General features: G+C 36.8%; 1 long non-coding RNA gene across 1 annotated transcript in view; it reads left to right on the top strand.

Annotated features, from left to right (window-relative positions):
* The window catches only part of LOC137266394 (uncharacterized), a 108,764-nt gene that overhangs the window by 54,753 nt on the left and 30,207 nt on the right, over positions 1-23,804 (top strand). The window contains exon 3 of the long non-coding RNA XR_010954977.1: positions 11,152-11,205. This is a non-coding gene — a long non-coding RNA (uncharacterized lncRNA). The remainder of the gene's footprint in view (positions 1-11,151; positions 11,206-23,804) is intronic.

Raw genomic sequence — 23,804 nt, 5'->3', positions numbered from 1 at the left:
GTAATTTAAAAATGGCATACAATATGTATTTTATGTGTGAATGCCATAGTTGATTTTGACTGTCTAGCAGAATACTTAATATTTTATTTCAAGATTAATGTACTGTACACATACAAAAAAAAATTAAATTTATAAACCAAATCAATGAGTGCTTGGTAGTATGGTGTTTTTGTGAAAAGTTTAACATTATTACCAGTACAGTTGTGCCGTATTTCCAGAATTTCATATTATTAGAGACATAAACAATGTTTATCATGCAATGGATAGCATCCCTTGCAGGACAAGGCCAATGGATATTTTCAGTATCACTTGGGGTCATATATAAATATTGATGCAAATGAGATAGGTCATATGCAAATTTGAGGGACTACTTTCAAAGTGTAAACAAACATGACATCATCTGGCAGTCAATTGTGGTAGGATTGATGGCCTGTGATTACAGTACTGTCAGTGCTTTGATCCAAGAAAATTAACGTGTGGTTATGACCGATGGATTGGATTATGAAGCCAAGATTGAAATTCATAGACTTACGAGGATACCCATACCAGTTCCCTGAATAAACCATCTGACAGTAGTGTCAGTGTCAGTGTCAGTGAGTAGACAGCACAGGAACCCAGGTGCACAATGTCTCGTGAACATTACATTATATTTGTTGTAAAGGTAAATTGAAGGTTTATGTCATCCACACAAGTCATTTTTGTCATTTTTCAAATGTAAGCTAACATTTACTGACAACAATACGTGTTTTAACATATAAACTTACTGGGAACAAGATGCAGTCAATTGAATGATCAGAAGAAAACTGTGTCACAGCACTTGTGATGTAACATATTACTACACCTATATTTGTGACATCATAGATAAGCAGCACACATTCCACAAAATGTAGTTGAATGATTTTTGTGTATTATTAATTAGGAATGACATTGTATGATGAGTAGATTATCACACTTGAGTGTTTTAGGATGATTAATATCCTGCATTAGGAATAAACACTACATGTCACTCACTCACTCACTCACTCACTCACTCACTCACTCACTCAGTCTAATTTCCTCCCCACCCCTCCCCATCACTCTCAGTAAGCAGTGTCTGAAACTCCTAAAATACCAAGCAAGCCCATAGGGCTGATAACTTAAAAATGTTGCCGTCCCTGTTAACGTGTAGCCAGTCCTGTATTTAAAACAGGAAACTGAGGAAAGGTGTTACACTCCAGAAAGGTGTTACACTCCAGTAAGGCTCCTGGTACCGAACACAAGCACTGAATAGAAAATGTACTATTACCAGGACAGTGTAACCCCACATGTAACATATGCTGCTTTTGACCACTTACTTAAAAAATCACTATGTATTAATATTTCCATGTACTAATGATTCTACACAAACTTTTTCATAATCATGCTTATTTTTAACATGTTGAATTAAAATCATGATATTCAGAAATCAGCACTTGATTCCAGCAATGAAAAAAAAACAAAATCATTTGCAATCGACTTCCTATATGTAATATTTCTGTTATACACCATTTTCTACTGTGACTCTAGCAATATCCACCAAAATGAGATAGGATTGCAAAGATGTGAAATATGTAAGTTGAAAGTCTGATACATGGGTCATGGATCCATCAAATGAAAAATGTGCAAAACAATATCTGAAGATAATGAACATAATATAACATTTCAGTATTATATTGTGTTTTCAATGTTTTTTGTTGAGATGTGCAGCGCGAAGCACACATTTAAAGCTGCAGGTTCAAATTGTGACAAGCTACAGATGATAGATGGTGTGTGAGGTAGCCTACTGGTGCAAGCATTTGATTCGATGCACATGGGTACAGTGTGTGAAGTCCATTAATTAATAAATAAAGGGAAAATGGGACAATTTATTTCATTTCTTTGGAACTGTTTCATCAGTATGGATATATCTTCTTTTTTCTCATATGCATTGTGATTGGCTAGTGGTATGTTGCTCGCAAAATGGAACATGCCCTATTTCTTTTTTTTTTTTTTGGTTAGATGGGATACAAATACTACTCAATATTTGATGAGGACCAATACTGTCAGTGGCCATTATTTACTGAGATGCAGTCACCAGTTGGATAAAAATTATGAGTTGTTCATGTGGTTATGAACTGTTGTCTATTAAATTTTGTAAAATAGTCTAAGTGATGTAAGTACTAAAATTTTTATGCTAACAGATTTAATAATTGTCCAACAATCATGTTTAGTCAAAGGTGTGGTCCCTTAGAAAGGTTGAATAGTATATGGATACAGTGTATGATATAGCCACTGACCCTCTAGCCCGTGACTAGTAAAAATTCAGTTGGGTCAGGAAATCTCCACAGTTACTGGCCTGAATGGTTAGTGAATTTAATGGTGCAAATATATTACTTTCTCCCACTTGTTTAGTTATAATACACTTTTAAATCATGCAAGATTATGGCTCGATAACAATGTTGATAACTTATTCGCTTAATGATGAAAATCTGTGTCTGCATTCAAATTTTTGAGTAGTGAATTATTTTGAGGGCTAGTAACTTTCAGGCACAGCTAGTCTGACAGGCGTGCATATTTTGAAATGTATTTTGCACACTAGATAGATATTTTCAACATTTATAGTTTACATTGTTTTACTAGGTGTGAAAAAAAATCTATATCAATACTTGACTATACTGCCAAAGGGCTGATACTGTCTACAATACTGAATTGCCATTAATGCCACAGCTTGGAAGAACAGACCGTCTCAATATCTGGGTGTACATTACAGATGTATATTTAAAACCAAAGCATCACTGATTGTAAACAAATACTAATTTCCTAAGATGATGATGATTAAAATTTTGTTCAGACTGTACTATAAAGTCAACTTGCTGAAGTGTTTATTCTGATGACAATCTCTGACATCATTACATTCATACCAGAACATTGTTGTAGCTGATAATTATGAGAAATTGTTAATTATGCCAAACTGATCTTAACGCCCAACTGATCGTAATACCAGAGAGGTCAAAACACCATGGTTATGGTGCTAATCTCTTTTAAATGGCAAACTGATCACATGGTTATATGGGTCATAATTCCAATACTAGCAAGACAGCGAAGTTAGATCATAGCAAGTTGCTTGTAATTCCTCATTAGTGATGTTGGCCAACTTTCATTACGTGAGATTATAGGTGAGCATGTGATAATCCTAGATTAGTGATAGTAGCAAACATCTTATAACACTATATTCTTTATCAGTGTGTTTAACAGTCAGAGAGACAATCATTGCCAACCAATCATAATGCCAGATTAGTGAATGTAGCAAAAATGTTATAACACTATATATTCATTTCATTTGGTTTTGTCAGAGAGGTGATCTTGATCAATCAATTATAAGTCCAAATTAGTGATGGTGGTCAGTGAGTTATAAAACACCATATGAGGTATCAGTTGGTTAACACTCAAAGAGATGGTAATAGTCAACCAATTATGACATCACTTCCTGGCCGACTGCTTATGATACCAAATGTCTGTATATCTATAGTATGGTTTCCACGTATGGATGGATGAATAATAAATATTTCTTTGCGTAATTTGTCAAAGAACATCGGTCCATATGGCAGTAGGCGTTGATGGTGTGACATGGCCATGTCTGTGGTCTTTGTCAGACTGTTGTATACAAGATTTGGGGGATGTTGCTTTTGACATGAAAGACATCTCCTGTGTAGAGCAACGTCAGGCCTGGATAGCTTCTGGTGCAGGTATATAGGGCTATGTTTTCCTCAAGTAACCATGGTTGTCAGCATTCTTTATGACACTAGAATTGTGGAATATTTCCTCGTTGCACCAGTTCCTAATGAAGACCTGGTTAGAACTGGTCCTCGGCAATCTATACTTTCCCATGTTGTGATAATATGTATTAGAACCAGAATCCATGTTTTCCCATGTTGTGATAATATGGATTAAAACTGGAATTCAACACTCCAAGTTGTCCCCATCCGGCCAGAACAATTTTTTTATCTTGTTTAACAGATGTTTGTCCCCAGCAAGCCCAAAGGCCAGAGGGAAACAAAATATGTAAAATCATGAGTTAAAAAAATATTAAATGTATCTTAATTTTGGCAATTTATTAAGTGTATATGGAGAAAAAAAAACAAGCCCAATTCAACAACAAAAAAATCTTATAATTTTATTTTTTGAGCAGGGAAAATAAATTTTCCTTTATTTTTTTTTTATTCTTGAAAAAATATGACGAGTTGATCTGTAAAACAAGAAATAAAATGGGATCAGCCTGAATATTTTGTTAAGAACAAGCCTTCAGTAGCCCTAGTGAATATCTGGTTTAGAACTGAGTTTACAGTTTGGTCAAACCTGCTGATTCGGTCAATGCATGGCATCATATTATTTTTATATAGATCAAAGTTCTTGATATCAGTTAAAGATAAAAAAATATCATTACACAACCTGATTCCTTCCATCGTTACACAACAACCACATCAGCTGATGCCAATAGTTCTTCAGTGCATAGACTGTTTATTTTATAGATGTTTTAAATGTGTTCACAATCAGATACATGTATACATAAAAGGTTATTCAGGAAAATGATGCTAGATGTTATTAGTTGTTAAAGCTATGGCTTAAAAGCCTGTTTGCTTTTTATTCACTCAAATGGGGTTCATTATGGCTCTTCCGGTGCTGTGGTTCAGCACTTGATTGAGTAAACTAGCACACTGGAGGATTTGTTTAAATGATAACCCCCAAAAGCGTCCTATGTCATTGTTTGATTAAAATTATTTTATCTGTGTTTTGACAGCTGTTAGCCTGACATGGGGTTTGTGGTTAGTGTTTGGAATTGTATCTTGGATGGTTCCCTGAGGACCGTCCTGATCCTTTGTAGTGTGTAAAAGAGAGGTTATCAGTTTTTATGCATCCCTTGCTTGATAACTGTCACGAATGGTGTAAAATTTCTCAGCTCCATGTTAAAAGTATCTCTGCATTGTTTTTGAAGTATAAGAGTCAAGTTTCAATCCAACTAACTGAAATTATCAAACATAAGATTACACACATGCCTTGTAGTTCTACTGTGACAATAAAAGGCGACTATGCTTGTTGTGAGAGGCAACTAACAGGATCGGGTGGTCAGGCTCGCTGACTTGGTTGACACATGTCATTGGTTCCCTGTTGCACAGATCGATGCTCATGTTGTTGGTCACTGAATCGTCTGGTCTAGATTGGATTATTTACAGACTGCCGCCATATAGCTGGAATATTGCTGGAATGTGAGTGTGGCGTAAAACTAAACTCACCCACTCACTCTACTGTGACAAAACTGATGGAAATGTCAGAACATGTTGACCAGAATTTGAAACAGGTATCAATTCTCCAGAATTAGTCTGTCTAACAGTCCCTGAACCACATTATTTTCCCTACAGCCCATCTCTTCCTGCAATGCCCTGCAAAGCCCTGAGTGACTAGATTTCCTGAGGTTCAATAGCCCATCTCACTGGGACACCTTTTCAATTTAATTTTTAATTTACAAACAAATATACTGCCCATCATAAGTTTAGACTCACTGGTGTGAATATAGACACTTACTTCAGGCAACATTTGGCAAAATACTACATACTCAGTTGTTTACACATGAACTGATGTATTGTAAAACAAATTTACACAGTTGGGAAGATTATTGTCATGAGTTCAGGAAATGATAAATTGTCAATTTCTGAACAAAACTTGACACCCAAACGCACATGCCTTTTCAGCAATTTAGAGTGTGATCCTCGTGCATTTCATCTGCATAAGGTTTGCAATTGGTTCCCTTAAGTTAGTAGAGAAATCAGTCTTTGATGTAGCAATATATACATAGTGTATAACTTTTGATGGATAGTATACGTCCAGATGATGCTTAAAAAATTGCTTTGCAGACTAGTTGTCAAATTTTCTCTTCAGGAATCATATCTGTCACTGACAAAAAAAAAATACTACCTCATTCAAGAATCTAAATAAAATTTGCTGAAGTGTAAAATGAGCTTTGGGAAAAAGCTGACATACCTGAATCAGAGTTGAAGTTGGTTGGGTATTATTTCTCAGAATCCATTAATATCAATGCCATTTCAAATGTTGGCTTCATCAGCCTCCCTTTACTAGTATCACTAGCAGTGATGGCTATCTGAAATCAATGTATTTAATCTGGATTACTGCATTGCAAACAAAACATGATAGTTGGATTCCAGTAATATGCATTGCTATTGTTTAGTAAGATGCCCTTAACCGATAGTTACTTCAGTGTATTGGCAGCAAACATTTCCATATCATCAAATGGCAGCATCGATTACACCTAATTTGTAGACATGGAACTTTTTATTGACAACCCTATTGTTTTGTTGTTTCCAGCTAATTCTTGACTCTGCCCCTACTAATGGGGATTTTGGGTAAGAATTGCTTCCCTTTAACCTTTGCTGGGTCACGTGGTCACACTCAGTGACCTGGGCCCAGTTCACAAAGCTCTCGTAAGCTTAAGATATTGTCACCTTTCTCGTAGCATTCATACCCCATAGGTTACAGCATAGGAGGTACAAATGCTACAAGACAAGTTATGAGATCTTAGGCTTAAGAGAGGTTTATGAAACAGGGCTCTGATGTTTATGGGTTTTCTTTGTACACCATTGGTTCAAATCTGGATGTCAATCACTGGATTGTCAATCACCTGTTTAATGCAGGTTTGGGTGGTCAGACTCACTGATTTGTCATCATATCCCAATGGCATAGATCAATGCTCATGCTGTTGATAACTGGATTGTCTAATTATTTACAGATTACCACCATATTGATGCAAGATAGCTGAGGGCAGAGTAAAACTCACTCACTCACCACCCACAGGCCACAATCGTGTAGCCAAAATATTGCTATCAGGTGTGATAAACACATGCTTCCTGGGCATTTAATAACTACTTTTAACTGCGTACTAAAGACTTAACTAATTGTTTTATATTAGCTTCATTTCAAATTTATGTCTTGTTGTTAAGGTAGAACATGCTTTCCTCAAGGCTGGAAGGGTCAACCAGGCCGCTAGAAGGCTGGCTACACAGGCTACCTGCTTTACTGTTAGTGTAGGGTTGCTTTTGGTGCAAAAGTTTGATGGAGCTGTCTGCATGATGCTCCCTGCACAGTAAGTTGTCTGTCTTTATGGGTAATTTATGACTTGCTTCAGTGAAGGGTGAAGATATCATTTGCAAAGACATCTTTAGGAGACATTTCAAAATAAATAAAGGTTATGGTAATGTGGAATTCAGAAGAAGGTCAACATGGTTTTCAGATTTTGTTGACCAGGTTGGATGGTACATGTCCTCAGCATACAATCATCAGACTGAAATAAGATGTAAGATGCTGATTTTGTCATAAAATGGATTCTTTGCACTAACTGCAACCTTTGCTGATAGAACTGGTGACAAAACTGGTTGATATATGAGTGTCTTATAGTTTGTTTGTTGTTTAATGCCACACTTAGCAATGCTCCTGCTACGTGATGACAATCTGTAAATAATCAAGTCTGGAACAGACAATCCAGTTAGCATTAGTATTAGCATTGACCTATGCAAATGGGGGGAATACGATCACAATCAACCAAGTCAGCAGGCCTGTCCAGATGATCCTGTTAGTCGCCCCTTGCAAGTGGGACTGTGGGGTAGTCCAGTGGTTAAAGGGTTTGCTTGTCACCCTGAAGATCTGGGTTGCATTTACCAGATTGTTGCATTCTGTGTGGAGCCCTGGATTCTGATGTCCTCAACCATGATATTGCTAGAAGCAACCTAAAGCCTCATTCACTCACTCACTCACTCACTCACTCACTCACTCACTCTCATGACAAACATGAATTGCTGAAGACAGGTTCTGATAGATGAATGAAAAAATATGCTAAAACCATGCTGGCATGCTCGCTGGCTAGTTACCTTCGTATAACTGGACCATATTGGTGGTCTTTCTCAGTCCTGTAATAAGAATACATATTGAATAGCAAAATGTTCACAAAACATTAATGTTATTCAACATCTGTGTATTATTGGCTCGACAGTTGTACGAAACGTATTAGAAGTAATATCTCACAGTGTGTGCTGAAACCATTGATGACTTCCAGACTCTGACTAGAAGTTCATTAAATGATGTGTAAAAAGTCGTCTAAACTTGTCACATTCAAGGGATCATTCGTTCATTTTGTGATGCGCATATATAAGATGCACCTTAAGTTGCTGACTATGTCTTTAATATGCCAGGAACTGACATTCACGATCAAGTCGAAAGTCTTCTGATCTCTGTGTAATATTCTTACTTATCAATGAGCATTAGATCAATTCAGTGTCACTTGAAAGCTTTTCTTTTTTTGAAAATCAATTAAATTTGTGGTAGCTTTATGTCTCTAATGTCATGGATGATGACAGTTTTTGGTAGAAATCAAACATCAATTTATTTTACAAAGTTGTTGAAGTCAGATGTGAATATTTATACAAAGGATGTGTTTACATAACCAGAGCAAAACTCTGAGCTGTTTATGTCGGCAATGTGAGTGTTTGAATAATAGATTTTATACAGAACATGAGGAGAATCATTCTGTGTATTTCCCTCCATAAACACAGAATGGCGTGCTGCTGAGAGCTGCTGGTGTTAGCATGGTGGCTGTGTGTAGAGTCCATGTTCGAATGTAATAGTGCTTAATGAGCCTTAGTTAATATTATCTCTCTCATCAAGCAGAAAGGTGTTGGGAAAAATGTTTAGAACTTCCAAGTGAGACTCAGTTTCAAATGCCTCATGTGAGAAATAATCTCTACTCAGGTGATGTTTGTCTGTTCCTTAAGTTCTGTTTAAGTGTCCATGCTTATAGCACACTTTGTAGTCTAAAGAAACTTGTTGCAGTGTCTTCATCTTAAAACTTTTGAAAACATTTTGGATCATTTTGACATTGATGATGAAGCCCCAGTTCCACTAAGCAATCTAAATGCCATGACTATCTTAACATCTTAGCATATAAGAGTTGCGACTGATTACTTTACTGCTGGTTGATGAGGGCCTTTGGTACTGTTGACCAAGCGACCTCAGTGCTACTACTGTTACTATGTCTATGTATCACATGGATTTACAATCAGTTAGGTGGCAGTTTTGTGACGTCATTGCGTCAATGTCTCATGAGTTGGTTGACAACATAGTTTAATGCTCATGATATCAACTGCTCCCAAACTTGATAATATTTCAGGTGGTGAGATAGGCTACTGGGTAAGGTGTATGCTTGTGATGCTGGAGATGGTGTTCCCTACCATGATATTGTTGGAATATTGGTCAAAGCAATGTCAAAGCATGATGACATGTCATCCGTGAAGAATCGGTTCAGTAACCCATGCTTGTCATAACATTCAGCTAACAGGATCGAGTTGTCAGTCTTACTGACTTAGATGACAGGTCATTGTATCCCAGTTGTATTGATCAATGCTCATGCTATTGATCACTGGATTGTCTTGACCAGACTGTAATATTTACAGACCACCATCAAAGCTGGAATATAGCCAGGTGTGTCATAAAACTAAACTCACTCACTCCCAACCATGTATCCTTTCTTAAGTTGCATATTCTGTTAAGGGGATGGTGGGGTAGCTCATCACACCATCCGGGTTCGAATTCCCACATGAGCACAATGTATGAAGCCCATTTCTGGTATTCTCTGCCATCATTATGATTGTTGGAATATTGCTAAAAAAAAAGGCGTAAAACCAAACTCAGTCTTCTGTTAGGGTTTGCAACTTCATGACAATAGGGTTAGTTTTACAATGGAAATGATTATAGAGGCTTAATGTACTCTGTTAACGTATTCTTATAGTTGAAAGTGCCACAGTACAATTAATAGAAGATACAGGAACCTTTGTTCACATGTATGTATTGTTACTAGTTACACGAGTATTTATTGTCGCAGGGGCAGTGGGGTAGCCTAATGGTTTAAGCGTTTGCTCGTCAAGCCGGAGATCCGGGTTCGATTCCCCACATGGGTACAATGTCTGAAGCCCATTTTCTGGTGTCCCCCACCGTGATATTGCTGGAATATTGCTAAAAAGGTGCATAAAACTAAACTCACTCACTCACTCACTATTCATTGTCAAATCAGCAAAATTAACAGCTATGTTGTGAAATTGTGGAGATTCATTTGTATTGCATTCAGTGGAATATGATGCAAACGTTTTATCAGATTAAATATTTCATTATGTGTGAATTAAACTGTTTGTTTGATTAACTTCTACCTAAATCTAAATCTAAACCCTTGTTGATAAAATGTCTATCAAATGAGTTGTCACGGTCATAAATTTTTGTAAGCTTTCAGTTATCTCCCTTAAGTATGACAGGAACCTGTATTGTAGGTTCATGTTCCAGCCCCCTGTAATTTTGGAGTTCTCAACAGCATTCAATGATCACATGTTAGAATATGGCCTGTATCAATCCAGGTTTTCCTCTAGTCGGTCTCACAGTTTCTGAGCCGTGTTACTTTCCCTCCCACCCTGTCCTTACTCAAACACCACGACTCTACATAAAGTAAGTCAAGATCTTCCACAGGTTCAGGAATCTTCCATCTCAGTAAGGCTCCTTTTCAGTTTGGATATAGTTGCTTATTTTTGGCAAATATAGTTTTTTGAAAATGGCAATGATTTTGTGTCGTTTTCTCCTGCATTAATCTTAAAGGCATTGATATAACTGTCAGATGAATTTCTGTTCAAAGTGTTGTAAAGCTAGAACTCACTCAATAGTCAAAACAACCACTATTTTTATTCAATTCTTTGAATGAATACTCATCCTTATCTTGCGTTGTCATAACAAATAAAATATTTTCTGAAACATTAAATGATAAATGATTGAAAGAGATCAATATTCCTGCATTTAAGTCCACTTTTTTTATTAAAAGCTAAGAGATGAGTTGTTTATCTGATACACAGAAATTCTTTATCCTGTCAATATCAAATATTTGTGAAAGTGGAAACAGAGGGTGAGAATCCACATCACCATTATACAGTGTCTGTTATCAAACACTGAGGCCCTGGTTGGTGTGAGAGAAAGCAGAGCTGATTGGTCCACATTCACATCAGTGGGCTCACAGTTAACGTGGTAACGATGCTAACAATATCTCTACATCCATTTCAGATCAGTCTGTAGGAGAATAGCATCTGACTGCTGACAGGGAACGTTGTTGTTGTGGTAAGTGCTCCCTTCTTGTCATTGTAGCCTTCTTGATATAATCCTAATGCAATTATGTTGGTGATAAATGGACATATTTGATATTGTTCATGTGTTTTTATTCCCTGTGGGTAATCCGAGATCAATTGGACATCAATATGATTTGGGGGATTGGTGAATATTCCTTGCAGTTTCTATTTTTCATGCTTTGCAGACTTCAGATATAGTTCTCCAGATAGTGTCATTTTCTTCCAGATAGCATCATTTTGTAGAAAATTGATTTCTTTTTAACAGATTTGTGACAGTTGAATTACATTTATTAATTTATATTGATTTGAGGAAGTAAAATGTTCATTCAAGTGAAAGTGATATTGGTTACAATGTGCATGTTTTGTTTTTTTCAAACGTGTGAAGAATGGTTTTGCTGATATTTCAAGAAAGTTAGTTATGAAGTTTTAGTATACATATTAATGTATTGGTTTTTTTTGTTTCTTTGAAACGCTTCAAAAACTTTTCTTCAGGTTTTCTCCAAACTTTTAATGCTTTGATATCCTACCAAGAAAGCAAGACAGGCAAATGCATATTTTCTCGTAAATTTGTAGTAATTTAAAATAAAATCTGAAACATGTACAAAAGTGCTGCCTTGGACTTCACAAAACTGGGAGTCACACAGCTGATGAAACCAGGCAGTTTATCATGACTGATGATGTTTTACCTGTTTCATTAGGAATCAGATTAACTCAAACTTACTAGATATTGTTACATTTTTTACAGATTTTTATTTTTTGATATTGATTTAAATGAAATAATCAAGATATCTGGTACAGGAACAGTTAAATAGATGCAATACAAATAAAACATTAATGTTTGTTATGACGTGTCTATGATGGATACACTCAAATTAAGAAAGGAATTCTGAGAGCTAGAATTCTCTATTCTCTAGGGTTTTCAGGAAGTCTTTATGATACACTATGGCCTTAAAAGAAATTATTGTGCGTTGTGTTGAATGTTATTGTCACTTCTTTTTAAGAAGGTTATTCATATGTTTTTACAAATGACAACACAGAGCTAAATTGGTATTTCTCATCATCTCAGAAAAGGCGATGTAATAATTGACATAATTTGATGAAACCTGGCTTTATACAAACATGATGACTGTTAATGATAGATATTAATGGATCATTGTCATATCTTTGTGTATAATTATGGAACCAACTATTTTGTTTTTATTCTTTAGCTTCATGTATTGCCAGTTGAAGACATGATTTTGATTTTAGTTGGCAAAATGGATGGTTTTGTGTTTGAAGCAGATATTTTGTCCCAGAAATACAGTTATCATGTTTAAGAATATATGTCAACAAAATTTAATTGAAAACTGAGCTCAGGACATTGCTTAAATTCAGAACTGAGACCATCTTGTGTTACCAAATCATTTGAGACCTGAGTTGGAATCAGTTTCATATACATTTTATATTCTCTAAGTTGAAGGAGACACATTGTTTTGGCTTACTCCGCCATTTAGTCTTGAAAGAGGCAACATTTTGATATTTGTTCATTAATTTGTCTTTTACGATAGAAAAAAAGAGTCTGCAAAATATCATTTTCAGAAACTGAGAAAATCAAGACTTTCAAAAGGATTATGGCCTCTGATTTTTGTTTTGGGTCTGAAGTATGAGAGTCTGTGTTTTGCCTAGTTGTCTCGGTAAACGCCATGTTTATTTCTTTACAGGAAAGACACTGTTTTCTTGTTATGTGTGATGAACGTGTGTTTGTATACCTACTGATGTATACATGCAGTTGTGATATATTTAAGGCTACATCACACTAGTATGAGTTAGTTACAGGTTAAACTGTTCATTGATGGAATGGACCAAGCTGTTGACATTTTTATTTTAAGTACACATGATAAATGGACATACAATGTATCAAGGCTGCTGAATTTCTTCAGGAGCTGGTAGATGAGAAAGGTACTTTTTGTGTATGTGAATGAGTAGTTTACAGTAGTCATTCTTCTTGATAACATAAACCTATAATTTCAACATGGTCATCATATTTTGTGTTGTACATGATCTTACATGCCTGCTGTCATCAGAGGCTAGATGTGTGTGTCAATATATTTTCAGTGTTTTCGTTCTGGATGCTTTTGTAATCGAGTTAGTAAGTTTTTGATTTCTTGATTTTAGCCATGTAAAACAAACTCACTCATGAAAGCAATTTTAATATACACAATTCAACATTATGATATTCATTGCAATTTAGAACATGGACTATTACAATATCATTCTGACATAATTTATTGAGTCAGGGTTTGTATCTTGATTCAGAGAGTGTTAATGAAAACCATGCCATTATCTGTACATCACTCACTCCCAAACTTACTCACTCACTCCCAAACTTACTCACTCACTCCCAAACTTACTCACTCCCAAACTTACTCATTCACGTGCTCACTAACTCATTCATTCACAAACTAACTTGCTCACAAACTCACTCACTCATTTACAAACTCACTCACTCACCCACACACTCACTCACTCACCCACAAGCTCACTCACTTACTGGGGACTCAGTATGACCAAGCATCAATACCCAGGAAGGGAAGTCGAAAGAATGATCATGTTTTCAGTTGTACAAATTTACAAATACAAATTTCCAGATCAAATTGGCTAGGCATTAAAGGCAAATTATTCTGAAAACTGACATCTGCCTGATAAAACCAGCAACCCTTCATTTTGATTAGGTGGTCAAAGTTCACTGTGGTTCACACAGAGGCCCAGTAAGATGTCATCTGATCTTGGTGCTGATCATAGCTGAGTTAAGGATGGAACTTTCATGAGACTTGGTGGCAAATGAAAATTCACTCATTCACAATGAATACTGTGAAATGCACCCAACCCAGGCAAGCCTTACACTGCTAATAGGGTGACAAATACTCAAAATGAGATACCCACAATCATTTGTTACTAATCAACATCCTCCAATTGGAATTTCAGCGTTTTTGTAGTCTGATATTGAAGGTTTGTACACATTTCAAAAGCGCGGATAATTACACTACATTTATGCCTGTCATGAGTAGGGCTTTCATTTATATCCCATCCAGAATGTTATCAGTTTTCCGAAAATGATGGCTGTTTTTACTATCTAAGATTTTTCACAAGTACATGTCCATCAAGGTAAAGCACAGCCTTCAAAGGGTTCATGCTCTGTGCTGCTTGATCCTGAAATTATTCCAAGCAATTGAAGATCGTGTCTTTTTAAATTTTATGGATTCATTTAAGGTTTATTGGTGGAAAACCACATGACATTGAATATTTGAAAATATTCTGTGTAGTTGTTTGTTAAGTTTGTTTCTTTGAGTTTGTGGAACATGTAATATATCAGGTCAAATATTTGTCCATTATCTTCAGAACTGTTGGTAAAACTGATTTGATGTATAGTTCAACATCAAAAGAAATTATTTTTCCTACGATTTAGAAGTATTTTGATTTGATTGAGAGGATCGTTCTTCAACTGCAATAGCATAGCGTTTATGCCAAACCGATTCTCCAAGCGAATAAAGGTAATTAAGCTTTCATTTATGGAAGACGTTTTGTTGAGAATTAATTCTTTCAAAACGACATCTCTTGGGTCGTGCAAGTTTATTGTTCTGTTAATATGGCTCCACCAAATGCTTGTGGAATTTGTTCTTCAGACTAAGAGTTTACAAGTAGTTAAATTCGGTTTGATCTATTGTGTTTAGTGACATTTGTTTCATGTTGAAATTATTTCTGTTTCATGTTCATCTGATAATAAACAATTGTTAAGTTTTGAAGCATAATGGAAGATATCATTACAGGTGCTATGCACAGTTTTGTACTTCTTTCCTGAATTGAGTCCTTCCTATATTGCTAATGTCTAAGTGTCAAGTTTCTTGTCAGGTTATGGTGAGGTGAAGTAGGGTTTAACATCATACTTAATAATATATTGCTCATATGATGATATGCATGCATGTGTATTTGTGGCAGCTTGCGGAAGGTTCGGGGTAGAGTAGGCCTTCAGCAACCTGTGCTTGCCATAAAAGCTGACTATGCTTGTCATAAGCCCTATCATACAAACGGTAAACAAATCAAACTGAACTCATGTGCACCAAAACTGAACTCATATCCACCAAACAGAACAAAATTCACCAGAAACTGCCACAAAATCCTCTAAAACTGAAACAAACCCCCTGTAATAGAAAACTAATCGTTTGAAATGGAGACAAAACTCGCATGTCAGCTACAACAGCACCAAGCGCGCAAAACGGCAGTCACAGCATCCAAAAACGGCAACCATAGCATCCTGAAATGGCATAATTATCATCAAAGATGGCGGCGAGGGGAGACGAACAGGCTGTAGTCAATAAAGTTTTTCATCACCATGAGTCTAATCTTGAATATTTGACATCGAGATGTAGCACATCAAGCTCATATTGTATTAAGCTTCAAACCTATGTTCATACTTCCCAATGTCAGGCTTGCAATTCTGCACAATTTGGTCCCCCGTTCGACCAAATAGGGTTTGTTCCCGAAAATGTCAATGTCTGAATGTATTCAGTGTAAAAAGAAGTTAAAACTCGGACAACATTGCATTACCATCAGACAAGAAAACATAAACTTGCTAATAATTTCAACTGTGAAGTGGGTATCAAGATGGTTTATCATTCTGGAAAGTTATCAACTCCATGTTCTTCATGGAGGGCAATTTTCTGCACTCCATGCAAGTGCTCTAACCACTACACCACGGAGGCAATTCTCAGTTTATGCCAGACCATACCTGTTATGTGAAGCAGAGGGCACAGACTATTTCATCCGCTTGGAATGTAATCCTGAACATGTAGAAATTATACCGTCATGCATTCGTGAGCCATCAAAATGCCTAATTACCTTGCTGGGTTCTGAACCATCAAAATGGGAAATTACCTAACCTGGTTATGCCTAACTTGCCATTTGAGCTCCTAGGAAGTGAAATGGTTAATGTATTTGTTTGTTTAACATGCTTAAGATGTCATTCCCTACATGTGTTCAGTATTTTTTTTTCTGGTATTTCTGCAATATGTTAAACAGACCACCAGGTATTGTTCAGTAGTTGGTGCTGTTTGGTAGCCCAGTGTTTGTGTTTGTTTAGAAAACTGAAGGTTTGATTCCCAACAGATAGAGAGACCTATGTGCATTGCTCACTAGGGTTTGAGTAGCACAGTGGTTTATGTGTTTGCTCATCATGCCTTGGATCCCTATTTGATTATCTGCATGTGAATCTTCAACTTAGTAATGGAATTATGCACTATGTGCATGATATGATCCCTATGTGTTTTGTTCACTGGGTGTTGAGTATCCCAGCAGTTTATATGTTTGTTCATCATGCGTGTAATCCTACTATCTCTCCATGTAAAGCTTATCCTTAGTAAAGTTGATGTCACTGTTGGTGGCACAGGTACTACAGGTACCTTAGGAACATTTCTGTATACAGAAACTTACCCTAGCCAAAGTCAGAATAAAGAAATGTGCTCTAGGAACATTTCATTCCACATTGTGCTGTTTCTTTTTTTAATACAACTGTCATGCATTAGGTGTGTTATATAAAAAACATACACTGTAGCAAGCATGCACTGTAATGAATAATTTCTGATTCACCAAATAATTCATGAATCAGTTAAACGAAAATAACCATATAAGCATTTGGTTTTAGGTTGCAGAATATTGGCTCATCCATTGTTGAAGGCACTGGATATTACTGTATTTTGACTTGTGGTATATTTCTGTGTTCAGAAACATGCCAGGAGTATGTAAATGTCGACCACGACTCCTTTAGTCTAATTAATCCATGTCAGGATACTTCTGGAATATTACTACTCAGCAATCATAGGTCAAGTGGTCTAGACTAATGATTAGTCTCTTAAAAAATATATGATTTTAGTTTAGTTTAATGCTTAAATTGAACAGGAGTAACATTGAGATGGGAGATTCAGAACTTGAGGAACATCTCAGCTTGCTTGTGTACTACAGAATTTACTGTGTTGAAAGAAAAGAAAAATAATGTGGTTCAGGGACTGTAAGATGGGTGCAGAATGGGCAGACGTCATATATGTCAAAGCAAGCATCCACACTCTCCAATCATTGTATGTGTTGGTCTAACTCTCAACATCAAATTAGTGTGTCAATTTGAGTACAGAGTCCAGCTGGAGTTTTATTGAAACACCATGGACATTACAAATTTCCTGAAAGTGTAATGGCTTCACTGGACACTCCAGCGAGTCTGATGTCAGAAGGAAGGTCTGTTATCCCTATATCACTCTGTGGTTGACACATAATCTCAGAGGCAAGCCAGCCCAATTAAACCGATTCTCCATGATTGTTTTTTCTTGTTTTCTGGACGAAGCGAGAAAGACAACTTAATGAGGACCATGTGTAATTTTACACAGGATTGAACTGAATTGCAACAACTGGAGCTTTGATCCTAGCCCAGGACAAAAAGCTATGTTAAAAAACACAGTTGTTAAATCAGCAAAATGATCTTGTTAAATAGTGCTCATGACAGTTTATTGTTTTTATATGACTTTAATCACCACAGATTTCCCTTAATTTGTTTCTATTGTAGCTACCATTTATTTCTCAAGTCGTTGTTTTCACTTGGTTGATCAGGTTCATCACAGCAGACAGCAACCTGCAAGAGTCAGATCACAAGGAATGTGAGTCTCGGCTCAAGAAAGTGGTCACTGGTGGATTCCTTTGCAGGATTTGGGAGATAAAAGTTTAATTTTGTAGCAATTATTCTGGAATGGCACTAAGCCTCATGTCCCTGGCAGATCCTGTAGCATCAAAGATGTTCAGGCATGGAGCGCAACTCAGTTCAGGGTAATGATCAACTGGCTTTATAAGATCACAACACTTATGGGATTTGAATCAGCTTTGATCCCTTGGTATGAGGAATCCTGCATGCCCTGGCAGTCAAATGCTAAACTGTGGAGGCCACCATGCCGCCAGAGCTTTTGTTGGTGATTTCAGGGAGCTTTTTACTCAGGACTTAAAACTCTTTTAAGTAAAACATAATCAAGGAAAAACCATTGAAGTTTCTCCATGGTGTTTGAATTTGTTTCAAGAGTTTTCATGTTTTTGAAGATGTTGTTATAAAGGATGTCTCACTTGAGGATAGTTTTCTTATGGATTTTGACTGTTTTGGATATTGATCATACTGTTGGTCAGTTTTTACTTGTAGTTGTTTTGTCTTACTGGTGACGAAGTAAACCCACAGGTTGTTTTCTTTTTCAAAATGACTTGAACTTAGGTAAGATACAGTTTTGAAGGTACAAATGATATATATTTTAGACTATATATCAAGTTAAGTTAGATTCAGTTGTTGTTTTGCTGAAACTAAGCATATTTATTTAGTTTCTTCATGCCTCTATTTAGTTTCTTACCATTTCATCAAACAATATGCCATGTTCGTGTAAACAGACTTTTACTTTTTTGGTTTCCTCAATGCATTCAGATTTACTGAAGCAGACAATGTAGTTTCCCCCTCAAGCTCCCTTCAGTTCTTTCGACATGTTGATTCTGAAAAATGTTAATTGATATTTCAGTGACTGATTAATTTCACCTTTAAGCTAGCTCATTGAAAACAAGTTTCTCTAGCTCTGAATAGTGTTCAATATCTTTTTAAAGAATTCAATAATGTTTTTAGTGAAATATAATTTGTGCCTTAAAAATATTTTGTGCCTAATCAAATCTGATTTATTTTCCTTGTGGTTAATGTTGAGGTTGTCATGACAGGTTTTCTTATTTTGCGTGATTCTTTAATGAATGAAAGAGAAAGTGTCCACAATGTTCCTGTGAATGAATAGGTCAAGTAGACAGCAGGTGAAGAGAAACAGAGATCTGGTGGTATTTCATTGAACACTGTCGTTTTGTCATGAATGTCTTTAAAAAGCAAGAGAAAATCCAGCAGATAATTTTCACTTCAGTGATGGAAGGCACCTTTACTTCAGCAGACGTCATAAAACCAAAAGCAGACGATTACCATTGAATTAGGGGAATTCTACAGAGTTCCTTGCAGCTGTATCTGTAGGCATGGAATTAGAAATGGCTTCCTTAGAATCATGGCCAGCAAACTTGGCAGACATCTCAAGTTGATGGTCAGCAATCAGGAAGTGTTTGATCGCAGCATTTAATATCCAGGAAACCACCTGTGTGGTTTAGGTGACGGTTCTGGAATACTGAATGCGGACTGAGACAGCATCGTCTCCAGACAAAGCAAAATTCAGCCTTTTTATCGTGACAGGTGGTAATTTGATGTGATTATCTGTCATGCCGATGTTGTCAATGGTGCAGTAATCATGTTTGCTAGGACAAGGCTCAATGGATCAATTAGGTGTAAATCAAGTTGGATGTATGGCTTATCTGATAAAAACAGTAAACATGACTCGATTTGTTATACCAGTGGAGTCTAGTTACTTCTTTGTGTAAGTTTGTGTTCAGGTGGCTCACTGTTTAGAATTAGCTCCATGTGCCACAGGTTTGATTCCTATGGTATAACACCTAGAGAGTTCTGAACTCCTTGGTTTGGTTAGAACATGGGAACAGTAGTCTCCTCTGCCTAAGATACAAACACTGGAAGGGTGACATGGTGGGATGAACAGTCTCACGGACAACAATGGGTTTAAATTACATGGTAGGATGAAGAGTCTTTGGTGGAGGGCACAGCAGACCAAAGTGTCTGTAGTTCGTCATAGTTATCTTTGGTAAAGCAGTTGGCGGGGAGCAATTTGAGTTCAAATGTCTATAGTACATTTGTTGGCAAGGGGAATGTGGTCATTGTACAGTCTATGGTACAGATGGTGGATATCGGCAGTTGGGGGCTTTATGGGCTCAAGTGTCTATAGTAAAGCATTTGATGGGAGTCTATTACTTTTCACTGTTGGCCCTAGACATGATAAGTTAAACCGTCTATGGTACAGCAGTTACCTTGGTACATCATGCAGGTATGCTCATTTGTAGTTATGGTTGAGGTTGCCAACAAATGGGGTTGTCACAACAGGTTTTCTTATTTTGCGTGATTCTTTAATGAATGAATCCTGTGAATGAATAGGTCAAGTAGACAAGTAGACAGCAGGTGAAGAGAAACATAGATCTGGTGGTATTTCATTGAACACTGTCATTTTGTCATGAATGTCTTTAAAAAGCAAGAAAAAAATCCAGCAAATAATTTTCACTTCAGTGATGGAAGTACACCTTTACTTCAGCAGACGTCATAAAACCAAAAGCAGATGGTTACCATTGAATTAGGGGAATTCTAATTAGGGAATATCTGAGCTCAACGGTCCTTAACTTCAACTGATTTGTGACTTGAGCTCCATGCACAGGACCACACACCACCATGGTAGACTCAACTGCCTATGATGCAACTTCTGTCCAGGAACATGGTAGACTCAACTGTCTATGGTACAGAAGTTGGCTAGGGCCACAGTGAGCACAGCAGCATATAGTGTGTGTATTCCAGCACCAAACCCTGTGTTTGTGGATTTCACAGAAGAGGCAAAACATTGTCCATGTCCTGCACCACATGGAGCCCTCCTCCCTGAGATCCTATAATATAGCTGATTTATATGGTTACCTCCTTGGCATCTTTGGTTTGTCTTGTCATGACTCATTATTTATAGTTTGCCATGATACACCATAGACATCACCAGTTATCAAGTGTATCAAATCTCTATTCTATTGTGATAAACTCACTGCACCTATTTGCTACTATTTCTTTGTTTTTGAGACTGTTTAAAGAACATACGATGCTGAAAACCTTCCCATCAAGTTACCCTGTTCTCTCATGATTGAAACAAACATGGCTATCACCATGTTGACTTTTCCAAGCCTTCTCTGATTCTACCAAAACAACTTGAAGCTTGATCTGGGAAACACCATTTCCAGGCATGATTTTATGTGAGTATGAGCCTGCTTGCATGAGATTTTAAGTGTTATATCTCTGACATACATTTGTTCTAAAGAGCATTGTGGGCGAGTGTCAATTTTATACCTCATGAATGAGACCCATTCAATACTGGTCTGGCTTCTGGTTTGGTCTGGTCTGGTGTGGTCTGGTCTCGGGTGTGTTCTTGTATCTGGTCTGGTCTGGTCTGGTCTGGTCTGGTCTGGTCTGGTCTGAAAAGTTGAGGGGAACTGGGATTTAACTTTATGTTCAAAACTCGTGCATTTCATACGCAAGCACATTATTCATGTGAGTTCAGGTTGTATAAACATGTTGCCCAAGCTTGCCAAGATGAAGGCTCATGATCACATTCCAGATTTACTCTGATCTTTATCTTTCGATTGTCATCCCAGTGTTCATGCTTGTTGCTTACATGACTCAGTGGTTAAAGAGTTGACTTGTAATTTTGGAAGTCCAGGATGCCACCTCATGGGTACAGTGTGTGAAGCCAATTTGATCCTGATCCTGAGATATTGTTAAAATGGTGTGAACACAATGCTCACCCACTCTCTCTCCAAGACAAACATCACCTCGAACCCCTCATTACACCAACAAGACATGATGTAACAGCCAGTCTGTTCAAACTTCATCGCTGATTGCTTTTTAACTCAAAGATCCATGTACATAACAAACAAGTTAATCTGATGTTTGTGTAGTTCATGCTCTTCATGATGCATTCATTGATATTCCACTGAGATAACGAGTTTCAGGAGACTTTCTTCACCTGTGGGGACAATGAAGTCGTATAACATATTTATTGACAAATGTGCATCCAATTATCTTGCAACTGAGATAGCTTCTCCACCATCAGCTCGTGATGAGGTGTTTAGTATTCTGTGATAATCCCCTATTTGGCCCAGGTAATCTGTAGGGAGTAATATGGAGGCGCATATAGATTTGTAATCACTCATTATAACTCTTGGCTCTGCAGTGTAATTAAGATGCTAATCTGTTTATCAGAGTTTATCTGATTGACAATTGCCCTGTTTATCACTGCACTGACATAGATGGAATATTTGAAGTGTGCAAAATTGATTCTATTAGAAGCACTCATAAAATATACATCTCCAGCATCATTGATAGCATGTCAATTATTTATTTGTTCAAAATGACTACTAATTTCAGTTTTTCAAGTTGTCTGTGTCTATTTGTTTTGGATATTACTACATATGCAAAATATTGCAAAGTTACCATGTTTCTGATTACTTTGGCCTAAACTTTCAAAGCTGTTTAAGCGCTAAGACAGCCGTAAGTTAACGTTAATGTATGGCACATGTGAATATTTTAGCGCCAAGAGGGCTACGAAAATCTAGGCTTTGGTTTGCAAAGCAGAATGCCACACTGTAACAAATTTTGAAAAGGTCTCCCTTGCTTGCTTGCTGATGATGACAAAACAAATAATTGATGGTACTAGTTCAAAAGTAATGAGAGTGTCTATAAAAAAAGAAATAGTGCCAAAATATTAATTGGGATTGTTTGTTGCTTGTGGATCAAACTGCTGTAAGTATGTCTACTGAAAGTATATTGAATCAGTTTCTGAATATGTTGTCAGTTCTCCTTTTGAGAAATTGAAGGTGGGAAAATCTTAAAGCATTGAAGCACTGGCTGATCACATTGATTCCCTACATAGACACAATGTCCAAAGCCCACTTCTGGTGTCCCCCACCATGATATTGCTGTAATATTGCTAAAAGTGTCATAAAACCATTCTCACGCACTCTTTGTAGAAAGTGTTGCTGTTTGATTTTATGTTGCAATATTCCAGCAATGTTGTGTTGGGATACCAGAAATGTTTCACACTTGTGGAAAAATGACCCCAGGCCTTTTGCATGATGAGCTAACACTTTACCCTATAGGCTACCCCACCACTCCTTCTTCTTTGAGCCTGTGTGGTTTGGCAGATTAAGAATACATTCAAAAGTTCAAGAGTAGTTCAGTAACTTTTCCTTCACCATTCTAGCAATGTCATAACAGGGGGCACCTGGTCAGGAATGTTCTTCAAAAGATGTAACCATTTAGAGAATCAAACCTAGGTTTATAGTGTCAAGAGACAATTCTTTAACTATTAGGCCTATTGACCTATTTTCCTTGCAGTTGGTTTGAAAGTCTAAAAGTATTTTAATCAATTATGGGATACTACCTGCTCTTTCTGGAGAAAGTTCATCTTAAAAACAGACTCTCTTGGGTGTTTGGGTTAAAAAAGAGGCCTTCTAAATGTTTGTGTCAATACTGACAATGCTTAAGTTCAGTGTTTGTTTGCTTGACATTTTGTTGAGCATGGCCTCACACAGAGGCTCAGGTTACTCTGTACTTTTTGTAATGATAGAAAAAATTAACAGTGGCTGTTTAGATTGCAGTTTTAAGTCGCGTATCTTAAACTCTGATGTTTTCTTATGGTCTGTTTTGAGAGAAGTGAAGTCATTTCTGAGTGGTATATCCAAAACATACAGAAAAAGTAGTTGAAGCAATTGAAGTTCTTCAGCTGACTTGAAGAGTTTTGTAATCCCAGACTCTTCCCTGACAAGAAACATGTCAATATGCCATGTATCTATCAACTTCTGTAACTGTAGAATCATCCCTGACTATCCATGAACTGGAGAAGATGAGAAAATACTGGTGAGTCG

This window comes from Haliotis asinina, chromosome 15 (assembly GCF_037392515.1).
Source record: "Haliotis asinina isolate JCU_RB_2024 chromosome 15, JCU_Hal_asi_v2, whole genome shotgun sequence".
In the NCBI taxonomy this organism is placed as follows: domain Eukaryota; kingdom Metazoa; phylum Mollusca; class Gastropoda; order Lepetellida; family Haliotidae; genus Haliotis; species Haliotis asinina.
Note: the sequence above shows the minus strand (reverse complement) of the source record. Positions and strands in the feature narration are given on the sequence as shown.